At 52.5% G+C, this 12,660-nt stretch overlaps 2 non-coding genes across 2 annotated transcripts; both read right to left on the bottom strand.

Moving 5' to 3' along the window:
• Window positions 1-3,302: 3,302 nt before the first annotated feature.
• On the bottom strand, window positions 3,303-3,463 carry LOC129405380 (U1 spliceosomal RNA). The gene has a single exon (XR_008630532.1). It is a non-coding gene; the product is annotated as a U1 spliceosomal RNA (small nuclear RNA).
• Window positions 3,464-3,953: 490 nt separating this feature from the next.
• LOC129405267 (U6 spliceosomal RNA) lies at window positions 3,954-4,057 on the bottom strand. The gene has a single exon (XR_008630448.1). It is a non-coding gene; the product is annotated as a U6 spliceosomal RNA (small nuclear RNA).
• Window positions 4,058-12,660: the final 8,603 nt, after the last annotated feature.

Below are 12,660 nucleotides of genomic sequence, written 5' to 3'. Positions count from 1 at the left end.
TGAAAAAGGCAATTGTGCTTCTGTGTCACACTCTTGAATCACTTGGGTCAGCAGATACCTGAGGTCGTCCCACCCGTGTGAGAAGAAAGGCCGTGCGGAAGGCGCTGAGACGCCTCCTACATCCAGCACCAGCTTGCCAGGTGCGGGCGGGAGCCTCTGGGATGTGGATCCTGAATTCCTGACTCAGGGGAACTGTGGAAAACAACCATAATAAAATAGGCAGGCAAAGAGAAATAAAAATAATAGATATTGGTAATATAATACCCTATTTTTAGGGGTTTTGAAGAGATTGGGAAGGTGCTGGACCATACCCAAAAGTGTTTAGTGGTTACTCCTGGCTCTGTGCTCAGGATTGACCCTTGGTCATGCTTGGGGAACCGTATATGGTGACAGGGATTGAACAGGGGTTAGAAAGGGTCCTTGGGACACTGGAAAAGGGAAGTGAGTGCTTCGGCACCAGGTGTGATGCTGGAACAATACATGAATAAATAAATATATATAATAACAAGATTGTAAATCCCATTACCTCAATTAAAAAAAAAAGTGAAAAGAAAAGGCTCTGAGGACTCCTGTAGAAAACATTCCTGGGATTTTGTTTTCATTTGCATTTTCTCGGTTTAGCTGGCCCTAGACTCTCCTCACTGAAGCCCATCATCCTCCACCTGATCAAGGACCCAGGTTAGCGGGTATTTCTCAGGGCCTCAGTGCCAGCGACGTGGGCATAGATGTGTGCCCCATTCTTTCTGAGAGCACATATGGTAGGCGTGAGAGGAGAGAGAGCAGGTGGCTGTCTGGTACCAGGAATACTGGGCTGAAGAAGGGGCCGCTAGGGTATTCCCCAGAACCCCACTTTTTAATTTATTTGTTTTTGGTTTGGGGGCCACACCCAGCAATGCTAAATAATAATCCTTGGCTCTGCACTCAGGAATTACTCCTGGTGGTGCACAGGGGACCATATGAGATGCCCGGGTTCGCCAAATGCAAGACAAGCTCCATGTCAGCGGTTTCTCCAGCCCCAGAACCTCATTTCTTAAGGAACAGTATCATATCACTGGAAATGCTACATATCAGGAAAAAGTGTTTTCTGCACACCTGTCAAGGAGCTGTCATGGAACTTGGAATTAGAATATTATAGAGGGGGGCCGGAGCGATAGCACAGTGGGTAGGGCGTTTGCTTTGCACGCGGCCGACCCAGGTTCGATCCCCAGCATCCCATATGGTCCCCCAAGCACCGCCAGGAGTAATTCCTGAGTGCAGAGCCAGGAGTAACCCCTGAGCATCGCTGGGTGTGACCCAAAAAGCAAAAAAAAAAAATAGAATATTATAGAGGGATTGCTGGGCTGGAGCTATAGCACAGCAGTAGGGCATTTGCCTTGCACACAGCCTACCCAGTTTCGATTCCTCTGTCCCTCTCGGAGAGCCCGGCAAGCTACCAAGAGTATCTTGCCCGTAGGGCAGAGCCTGAAAAGCTCCCCGTGGTGTATTCGATATGCCAAAAACAGTAACAACAAGTCTCACAATGGGGATGTTACTGGTGCCCACTCGAGCAAGTCCATGAGCAACGGGATAACAGTGACAGTAACAGTGACAGAGGGATTGCTAATTCGAAGCAACCATGATAGACAATGGCTCATATCAAAAAGACTAAAAACAACCAGTGCTGGTGGGGATGTGGTGAAAAAGGGATCTTCATTCAGGATGGGTGGGACTGTTGTCTGGTTTCCTCTCCATGGAAAGCAGTATAGAGACTTCTCATAAAAAGAAGTAGAAAACTCCCATATGACCCAGCAATTACACTTCTTGGCAGCGACCCCCCAAAACACAAAATCATGATTTGAAAAACTACGTGCACACCTATGTTCATTGCAGCTCTTACAATAGCCAGGATATGGAAATAACCCAAAGGTCCAATGACAAAGGAATGAATAAAGAGGATGTGGTATATATACACAATGGGATCCCAGGCTGCTATAAGAAGAGATGAAATCATGCAGTTTGCAGCCATGTGGATAAAACGGGAGGTATCGTGTTAAGCAAAATAAATCAGAGGGAGAAGGACATATGCTGATGATCTCACTCATCTGTGCAACAGACAACGACAGAACAGGGGAGTAGACAACACCCAACAATGACGAACTGTTGGCCTTGGATTACAAAGTGGATTGCTGAGCGCTAGAGGGGGTGGTGAGGTATGGGGAAGAATGAGGACCAGACTGGAAATGACATGGGGACAGTGATGGAGCCTGGGGGGCATTTTGGTGGTGGTGGTGGTGCAGTAATTTTGTGTAGTAATAGTATATACTTGAACATGATTGAACCATCTCATCTAAAATATTACATGCACATAGAGATTATTGATAGCTAAATTAATAATATATTCATGTTGCCTTTTTACGAATGAGTAGACTAAGAAAGAGGTTAAGTAAATTACCTTAGGTCACACAGCTAGGGAGTAGACAGAATTCTTTGTCTGATTTTTGTTTTGGGGGTGATGCTCAGGGCTTACTTCTGGCTTTGTGCTCAAGGATCACTCCTGGCAGGGCTCAGGGGGCTACATGAAGTGCCAGGGATTGAATCTGGGATCACTCCTGGTGGAGCCCGGGGGACCATAAGAGGTACCAGGGATTGAACCCAGGTCTGCTGCATGCAAATGTAAGCACCTTGTCTCCTGTATTATCTTCCTAGCCCCTGGACAGAAATTCTATGATAAATCATGAGGGAGAGAAGGAAGGACGTTCAAGCTTAGATTCTCCCAAAACTGCTTCCGGGAGAGCATGCGTATTCACTGGAGTGTTCCAGTTGTGTGGGGTGAGGATGCAAGTCCTGGGCCTGAGCAGAATTGCTCAATAACAGAGACCAGGCTGGGGCTGCTCTGAGCGCTTCCCTCAGCTCCATTCTCACAGGAGCTCAGTCTTCCCATGGAACAAGTTCAAACGCTCTGAAACGACCGAGCTAAAGGGAAAGCCAAGCTATGTGGAGAGGCCACAGGAAAGCGCTTCCGACCGGTTTCACTTGCTTCTGATACCATTCTTCCTGTGTCTGCAGCCCAGGGGCAGATAATAGCAGCAAAGACCCCCCCCCTCCCTGCAATCCCAGCCCCAGCTGTTGAGCCAGCCCACCTTTGCAGCGTCCCAATTGAAACCTAAGACTCAAGGGAGCAACAACAAGCTTTCCCAGCTGTCCCTGTTAGGAATTCTGAGTTACAGAATCTATGTGCCGAAGGAAATGGTCATTTTATTATTTAAAAAATTTTTTTCCCTGCCTCTTTATTCCATAAATGTTTCCATTTAAATAAGCAGAACCAGGAGAGAGCGTGAATGCAGTCCCCCCACTGCTACAAATTAGGCAGTCGAGTTTCCCATGTTTGGGATATGGCTGGGGTCAGCACATCTGGAATGCAAAGGAGATTAGCCCTGGGAAAACCACCTTCGTGACCATGGTCTCTCCCCTGCAAGGTAAGTACAGAAAATGGTCGTTTTAAGACGATAATTCGCAGGAGCAGTTTGTCCCATAATGATGCTAATTGTAACCGTAGCTCACAGCAATGCCTCCCAGAGAACATCTTCTTTTTTTTTTTTTTTTTTTTTTTTGCTTTTTGGGTCACACCCAGCGATGCTCAGGGGTTACTCCTGGCTCTGCACTCAGGAATTACTCCTGGCGGTGCTTGGGGGACCATATGGGATGCCGGGGATCGAACCCGGGTCGGCCGCGTGCAAGGCAAACGCCCTACCCGCTGTGCTATCGCTCCGGCCCCCGAGAACATCTTCTTGTCTGGAAGTACAAAAATCTGAAAGTGAAATGAATTTTTTAATGCTCATGCTGTTAAGTCATGGCACACACTCACACTGGTAAACACCAACTACTGCTCCGGGGTGAAACGGAGGCGTAGGTTTGTGTGAGCCTCTGGTCACACTGTTTTCTTTTTTCTTTCTTTCTTTTATTATTATTTTTTTTAAAATATGGAACGCTTCACGAATTTGCATGCATCCTTGCAAGGACCATGCTGATCTTCTCTGTATCGTTCCAATTTTAGTGTATGTGCTGCCGAAACAAGCACAGTCACACTGTTTTCATTCTGCATTCTTGCTCTAAGTGTGTTTCTGTTTAAGGACACCTTTTCATACACCCTGTTGATTCCATTCATGTTGATTTCATGGAAACATCCCTGTAACTCACACCTGAGCAGCATTCACCTAACGTGATTTTTTTTTTTTCTCTGCAAAGCACATCACAAACTTCTTGAGTCTAGAAAAGTCAGCTTGCACTTTTAGCACCGTGCACGGGACCATTTTAACAGAGAAAACACTGAAGACACAAACATATAGCAATGAATGGCCTCCAAAAGACCACCGAAGGGGCCAGAGAGATAGTACAGTGGGTTGGGCATTTTGCTTTGCACATGGCCAACCTGGGTTCTAGCCCCAGCATCCCATATGGTGCCGAAGCCCACCAGGAGTGATTCCTGAGTCCAGAGCCAGGAGTAACCCATGGGTGCTACTGGGTGTGACCCCAAAATAAAAAAGAAAACAAACAAACAAACAAAAGACTGCCAGAGGATTCTTGTCCCTAGCATGAGGTTCAGACAAGAGGCAGGACGTTAGCTGGGAGCGTGTGTGAGTGCTTAATGGCTCAAGTGTCTGTGAATGATCTGAGGAGCTCTGCAAAGTTCATTGCGGGATTACAAATGCACACTTCAAACAGCCAGTAAGTTCACAAATACGTAGCTTGGAACATTAAGGACTGACTATTGTTTGGGAGGTCCAAGGCTTGGGGTCAGAGAGCTTGTGCAGCAGCTTAAGGTACTTGCTTTGCATGCAGCTGACTTGGTTTGATCCCCAGCACCTCATCTGGTCCCCGAACCCCGCCAAAGTGATCCCTGAGCAAAGAGCCAGGAGTAAGCCATGAGCTTTGCTGCTGGGGCCCCCAAACCCAAATCCAACCAAACAAAAACCCCCAAAACTCCAAGGCTTGCAGTCATGATTAACAATTGTTTTTTTTTGTTTGTTTGTTTGTTTGCTTTTTGGGTCACACTCAGCAATGCTCAGGGGTTACTCCTGGCTCTGCATTCAGGAATTACTCCTGGCAGTGATTGGGGGACCATATGAGATGCCGGGGATCGAACCCGGGTAGGCCGCGTGCAAGGCAAACGCCCTACCCGCTGTGCTATCGCTCCAGCCCCGCGATTAACAATTGTTGATAATTGGAGAAAGTAAGGACTAGAGCAGACCAAGGCATATGCCAAGGAACTGGCTTTTTCTCACTTGTCAAATGTGGGTGACAAACCTGTGGTGGTCTGCGGTGGGGAGGGCATGTGAGAACCGTAGCTGATTGAGGCCGAGTACTGAGTACTGGGTACTGAGTGCTTTACCCAGCTGCACTCAGACTCCTCATAGGGCCCTGTGAGAGAACCTGGTATTGAGCCCATTTCACAGAGGCGGAGCCTGAGGCCCAGCAGGGCCCAGGAACTTTGTCCAAGAACAGCAACACCGTGTCTCCAGTGGCTGAGATTCCTGACCACGTGCTTCCCCCCCTTGCTCTCCAGACTGCCCAGGTAAACATGTCTGGTATAGAGATTGCGCAGGCTGAGTGGACACTTGGTGGTAACCCGAAGTGCGGGGGGCCTTGGAGCCCACCCCCGCCCCCGCAAAGCGGGAGTGTAGGCTGAGCCCCAGGGCAGGGTGGGAGCTGGGGAAGAATCAGGGGTGTGTGTGGCAGCAGGCGGGGTGGGGAGCTGGGCTGGTCTTGACTTGCTCCTCGTGGCCCTCTCTCTCTCTCCCACAGAGGGTTAAAGCCGGCAGGCCTCCTTCCGGCTGAGCGGAAGTCAGACCCTGAGAGCCGGCAGGGCTCCAGAGGGATGTTTTTCTTCTCCATTTGTCTGCCACGGCTGGCCCATAAAATCCACCGGAACTACATGCCTGACGGAGGAATTCCTGCTGAACAGGGACACCATCGAGAAGAGGGCAGTGGGGACACCACCCCCCTCTTCCAGACCCCACCCTCTGGCTCAGGTGACCCCCTTCTGGAGCTCCCTTGGATGGGGGTTTGTTCAGACACGGGACCCCCTTTAGCCTCCCCCAAATGAACTCCAGGGGTGAGAGGAAGGAGGAGGGGAGGAATCAGGCTGTGACAGCTAAGGGGGTGTGATTCAGGGGCTCCCCTTCTATGCTGGGTCGCATGGGGCAAGTGTCAACAGACACTTTTCTCCATCTGAGCACCCCAGGACCCCCGTACACATGACCCCCGGCTATCGCTGACAGTTTGAGGCTCTCTTGTCTAGCAAATCCCTTGCCAGCATGTCCTTCCCTGGTGGCAGTGATGATCGCTTCTATTTTCCAAGGAACCAGTGAACTGGGGCTCAGAGAGTGGGGGTGGCCTGCCCAGTGTCTCTCTCTGGAAGGGACAAGGGGGGTCCAAGCCCAGCCCCCGCCATGGCAGACGCCCCTATTCAAACTTTCCCTCTAGGCCTCCCGATGTGAATGAGCCTGTCTCTGGTCACCCAGGAGGGCCGTCTCCCTCTTGTCTTGCTTGACCCCCCCACACACTCCGCAAGGCCCTCCCAGTGAGACAGGCCAAGCACAAGGCCACTAGGCTGTGAATGTTGCCTGAAGAAGAGGGCAGTGGGGACACCACCCCCCTCTTCCAGTCCCCACCCTCTGGCTCAGGTGACCCCCTTCTGTAGCTCCCTTGGATGGGGGTTTGTTCAGATACGGGAACCCCCCCAACCTCCTCCAAATGAACTCCAGGGGTGAGAGGGAGGAGGAGGGGAGGAATCAGGCCTCCTTCTAGTTCCACAGCCTGTGAAGATTAAGTCCTTTGCTCTTCTTTATTTATTTTGGCTTGGTTTTGGCTTGGGCGCCATTCCTGGGGGCTCTCAGGGCTTGCTATTGGCTCTGCACTCAGGGATCATTTCTGGCGTGCTCTGGGGACTGTAAGGGATGTCAGGGGTTAAACCCCGATCAGCCGTGTACAGGACAAGTGCCCAGCCTACTGTCCCATGGTGCTGGCCCCCTCCCCCGTGACTGTGTGTTGACTCGCACCTGGAACGCTGCTCTATCTCGGGAACACCAGTGAAAAGTCCTACTGTGGTTTTTGGCAGGTTCACGTGGGATGTTGGAAACTGCTGTGAACTTGTCAAAAGACAAATCCTTCTCTTTCTTTTTTTTTTCATACCTGGCAATGCTCAGGGGTTCCTCCTGGCTCTGTACTCAGGAATCACTCCTGGTGGTGCTCAGGGGGACCATATGGGACGCTGGGAGTCAAACCCGGGTCGGCCGCATGCAAGGCAAATGCCCTACCCGCTGTACTATTGCTCTGGCCAATGCTTTTCTTCTTCTATCTTACTCCAAAGGTAAAACTTCCTTGAACTGAGAATAACTCTCTTGCAAAAATTATATATATATGTGTATGTATATCTATACATATATTTGAAGTATGCTAGTTAGTGGGACTTGGGGGTTCCACTAACTGGGAACCCCAGATGGAGAAGCTACTAAGTGGAAAAGTGGAATTCTGAGTTTCTCCCTGGGAGAAGCCCTAAACTTTACTCTGGAAAATAAAAAGTTCTTCTCTCTCTCTCTCTCTCTCTCTCTCTCTCTCTCTCTCTCTCTCTCTCTCCTCCCTCCCTCCCTCCCTCCCTCCTCTCTTCCTTCCTTCCTTCCTTCCTTCCTTCCTTCCTTCCTTCCTTCCTTCCTTCCTTCCTTCCTTCCTTCCTTCCTTCCTTCCTTCTTCTCTCTTTGTCTCTTTATTTCTTCCTTTCTTTGTTCACTTTTTCATACCTGGCGGTACTCAGTAGTGATACCTGGTGGTGCTCAGGTCCCCATATGGGGTACCAGGGATAGAACCTGGCTTGACCATGAGCAAGGCAAGTACTCTACTGCTGTACTATCTCTCTAGCCTATAAAGTTCTCTTTTCATTAAAAAAAAAAAATCTTTGCTCATGCATCACCTCCTTTAAGAAACCTGCTAGGACTAGCTCAGCTGGGCTAGGGCTCTTCTCTGGCTAACTCCACCCCTGGCTGGTAACTGCTTTGGCCCTGAGCAGGATCTGATGCCCCTGTGCCTCTGGCATTAGCCAGTCCAAGAACCTTTCACTTTGAAGATGCTAAGCGCTTATGGTGGTTTCAGAACAGGGCCCTCCTGCAGGGGAGACGGGGCCCTTTTCCTTTCACTTTATTTCATTTATTCTGGTGCCAGGGACTGAGCCCAGGGTGTGAGGTGTGAGGCAAGTGTTCAGCCCGTGAGGCACGTTCCCTCCCATCCGAGTCTGGGTGGCTACTGAGGCGGGGCCGTAGGAAGTGGCTGAGCTTCCCTTGATTCACTGGAGCATCCACTCTGGGGGGCTGGAGCCGACCCCAAACCACTCTAGGAAGGAGCTCAGGGCACAGGGAGAGGCCACGTGGAGGCTCTCACGCCGCCTGGCCTGTCCGTCCTCCTGGCCCAGAGCCTCAAGACAGGCGCCAGTGGGGACCCCTCATGGCAGTGCCCACATCATGGCAGCGCGGCCACCACTGAGCCCAGTCGTCTCCGCTCCTTTTTGATTTCCTTTGAATTTAGGGGACCACAGCCGGGTGTGCTCGGGAGTCAGTCCCGGCGGTGCTCAGGGGACCATGTGATGCAGGGGATGGGCTTAGGCCCCCACATGCTCCAGTCCTCTGAGCTGTCTCCTGGTCCACACTTGCATGTCTTGTCAGGACTGTGGCCACAGTCTCTGCCCCCACACTCTGGAGGATGGAAGCCAGCAGTGTCCTACACTGCCCACGTTGGTCACCCTGGTCTCGGAAACCCCCCTGGACTCAGAACCGCCCCCTCTGAATCTGAACACCTCCCCAGACTCAGAAATACCCCCCAGACTCAGAACTTCTCCCCTCCCACTCAGAGTCCCACCCGCTGACTCAGAGCCCCCCTAAAACTCAGAGCCCCCCATGGACTCAGAACTCCCTCAGACACAGAACCCGCCCCCAGACTCAGAACACTCCCGCCCCGACTCCCCACTCACTCAGAACAAAAGCCCTCTGCCATCTGCCCCCCCACCTTCTCTCCTGCTCCCCCTCGCCCTCAGCCCCTCTCCAGCTATACGGCGTTCTACGTGCACCCTCTGCTTTGGGGCCTCGGCACCGTGGACAGTGTCCACTGCTGGTGACACTTTTCCTCCAGAAGTTAGCTGGCTCGTACCCTCATCTGGTTCCTGTCCCTGCTCAGATAAACGTCACCTACTCAGCGAAGGTGACAGTACCCTGTCTGCCTTATTTAACCCAGTGACCCTACCCCCCCGCCCCCCCCCCCCGCAAGCTACTGTCTCAATTTTAAGTCTTGCCCTGGGCCTTCTAATTGCCTAATAGACCATACATTTGCTTGTCTTTCTTTCTTTCTTTCTTTCTTTCTTTCTTTCTTTCTTTCTTTCTTTCTTTCTTTCTTTCTTTCTTTCTTTCTTTCTTTCTTTCTTTCTTTCTTTCTTCCTTCCTTCCTTCCTTTGTTTTTGGGCCACACCCCGCAGTGCTCAGGGCTTACCCCGACTCGGCATTCAGGGATCACTCCTGGAGGACTGAACTTGGGGGACCATATGAGATGCCGGAGATCAAACCGGGTCCGCTGTGTGCAAGACAAGAGCCTTACCTGCTCTACTGTCACTCCAGCCCTAGACAGCACAAATCCATGAGCATGTTTACACCTACGGTCTCTCCTACCCCCAACACCAAGGGCTCGGGAGCACTCACTCTCCGGAGTAGCCCGAGTGCCTGAGCTAGCCCTTGACATATGATCCCAGTTTGCTGAATGAATGGAGGAGTTGCAGAAACCCGTGTGTGTGTGTGTGTGTGTGTGTGTGTGTGTGTGTGTGTGTGTGTGTGTGTGTGTGTGCATGTGCGCACGGGAGCAGGAGAGGCTGTCAGCACGGGGAAGCAGATGGGGGTCAGGAAAGGGCAGGACAGGAGGGGCCAGGTTGGGCTAAGGAGACCAGGGCTGGAGGACATCCCAGGGAAGTGAGAGCTGGCCGCCCCTCTGGGGAGCGCAGAGGATGGGAAAGCCCAGGGCCGGACTTTGAAGTGAGGAATGGGGGCATCTCCCGGGGGCCCCCTCCTTCCTGCTCTGGTGTGCCTCCGGCCTGCCCGTAAACAGGATCTCTGGGCAACTGCCGAGAGCGGCCCCGCTGCCCAGAGACGCGCCTCACTCCTTCCTGTACTATAAATCGGGGCTCTCCCAGCTGTGACCTCCGGGACGCTGCCGGGGGAGGAGGTGAAGGGGCGGAGCTGCTACAATGAGTGACGCGTGGCCTTGAGCGTGGCCTGATGTGGTGATTTTCTTGCCAGCCCAGTGGCAACCACCAGGGGAGCGACAATGGCACCGCGGCAGGGCTCCGGCACCCCATCCGCAGGCACCAAATCCCAGGTCGGCTGGGAGCTCAGTCTTTCTGCCTGTCAAATGGGCCACTAATTCCTAGAGCTGTTTCAGGGATTCCAAGCGCAGAGGGGATTCTTCGCACCCAGGAAGCAGGCTGGTTGTTAGCCCTTGTTAACAGTCGTTATTGTGGGCTGGCGGAGAATGAAACGATTTGGAAAAGTTATCTGGGTGTCCAGGGGCCTGGCTAGGGGCGAGCCATGGAATAACACAGCCCAGTTTTCACCCTGTGCCTTTCATGTACATTTTACTGTGCACCCCGATGAACAAGGCAACCCTCTCCCACTACCTTGGCCAGGTTGTCCCTCTGAGCACAGTTCCCTGAACTGTGCCGTGGGGTGATTGTTGAACCTGAGGTGGGGCTGGGGGGCTTCGGAGCCATGCGCCACCACCCATCGTCTGTAGAGTGTAAGCACGTTCCTTCGTTGTTCTTAGGCACACACGAAGTAGGGGCATTAGGGTGCTGGCTTTGCATGCAGGTGAGGCAGGTTTGACGCCCGGCAGCCCGCGTGGTTCTCTGAGCACCGCCAGGAGTAAGCCTGGAGCACCGCCCAGGGTGGCACCCAAACCAAAACAGACCATGAGAAAAAGCAAAAACAGAACAAGAAAACAGACAGGAGAGGAAGTAAATGAGGGACAGATGAAGTGGAGAGGAGGAGGATGGACGTTTGGGGTGGACGGCCAGGGAGGCTCAGGAGAGGTTGACCAGAGAGAACAGACTTGAAGCAAGAGGGTCCCAGGCAGGGGAAGGGCCAGGTAGGAGCTTCGGGTCAGTGTGGCTGCTGTCCAGTGAGTGAGGGGCCTGCAGGGGGGGCAGGGGGCAAGATAAAGCAGAGAGGCCGGAGGTCAGGTGGACACCTAAAGGGAAACGGGGGGTGATGTTTCCCCAGCAACGGTTCTTATTCATTGGGGGTTAGAAACACAATCAGACTGTGAAATTTGTGTTTGTTTATTTAATTAATTCATTCACTTATTTTGATTTTGGGGTCATACCCGGCCAAGCTTAGGGGTTACTTTTGGCTCTGCCCTCAGGAATTGCTCCCGACGTGCTCAGGGGCTCATGGGGCATGCCGGGGATCACACCTGGGTCAGCTGCATACAATGCAAATGCCCTCCCCACTGGCCTATCGCTCTGGTTCCCCAGACGGTGTTTTCGCAGCAACTTTCTGGCTGCTGAGTGCAGAAGGGAAACGCACGAAGACTGGCCAGCTGCAGAGAGGCGGTGCCAAGCGGGTGGATGGGGCTGCTTGGGCAGGGATGAGGAGAAGCGACTGAATTCCGGGTCTATTTTGTATGCTTGGGGCCACACCCGACAGCGTTCAGGGCTTACTCCCTCACTCAGGGGTCACTCCTGGTGGTGCTCAGGGGACCCTCTCTCGTGCCAGGAATGGAGCCAGCCTGAGCAGCATGCAAGGCAGAGAAATAACAGGAGGCAGCGTCTGTGGGAGGGTGGGCCGAGAGAGACGCACTTTTTCCAAGGCACGAGCAAATCCAAGCCGGGCCTGGATGCTCCTTCTGTCTTCTTTCCTCGCCTCCCAACTAAGTTTGTTTGTCAGCTGCTGGGGCCCAAACTCCAGTTTTCAAACCTTTGCTTGTACTCTGTCCTCACAAAAACGCACCGCCCTCCCCTTCTCTATCTCAGGAACTCCTACACATCCATCAAAACCTATCGGAGAGAGAAAACCCATCTCTCTGTGAGATCTTCCCTAACCTTCCTCTCCTTTGAAATTTCACCCCTCCGCTTTCCTGTTTGCCTCACCGGGAGGGTCCCTCCACATCCCCCCCACACCCGTCGCCCCAGCCCAGGGGTGCCTGGAGAGCAGGGACTCAGTCTGGCTCCTCTCTCTAGACCCCATGCTGAGCCCAGCACCCGGTCCTGATGGGATAAGAGTCAGCCCGTGCCACTCTCCTTTGTAACTTCTGTGAGGACTTAGCACACCTGGCTGCAGTGATGACGGGATGGCGGGACGAATGCTTGAGGGAGGAGGGCCAGTGACATCGAGGCCCCTGTCCCAGCAGCAGCACAGTCCCAGTCCTGGGTAACAAGCCACAGCCCCCGAGTCTTCTCACAGGCTCCTGATCTCCAGCCCTTCTGTTCTGAGAACCCCATCCTGTCGGAGCCGATTTCCCCGAAGGCCAGTCGATCGCCACCTGAAGGCCAATATCCAGAGACAAGAGTTGTTGGGAGGAAAATGGGAAGATGGATGAATTAGATAGAGGAATCTTACTTTCAGGATGAGATTTGGGGTCCTCAAGGGCTGATGGAAG

This window comes from Sorex araneus, chromosome 5, assembly GCF_027595985.1.
Source record: "Sorex araneus isolate mSorAra2 chromosome 5, mSorAra2.pri, whole genome shotgun sequence".
NCBI classification, from domain to species: Eukaryota; Metazoa; Chordata; class Mammalia; order Eulipotyphla; family Soricidae; genus Sorex; species Sorex araneus.
The sequence above is the reverse complement of the archived record's forward strand: the minus strand, read 5'-3'. Positions and strand labels throughout refer to the sequence as shown.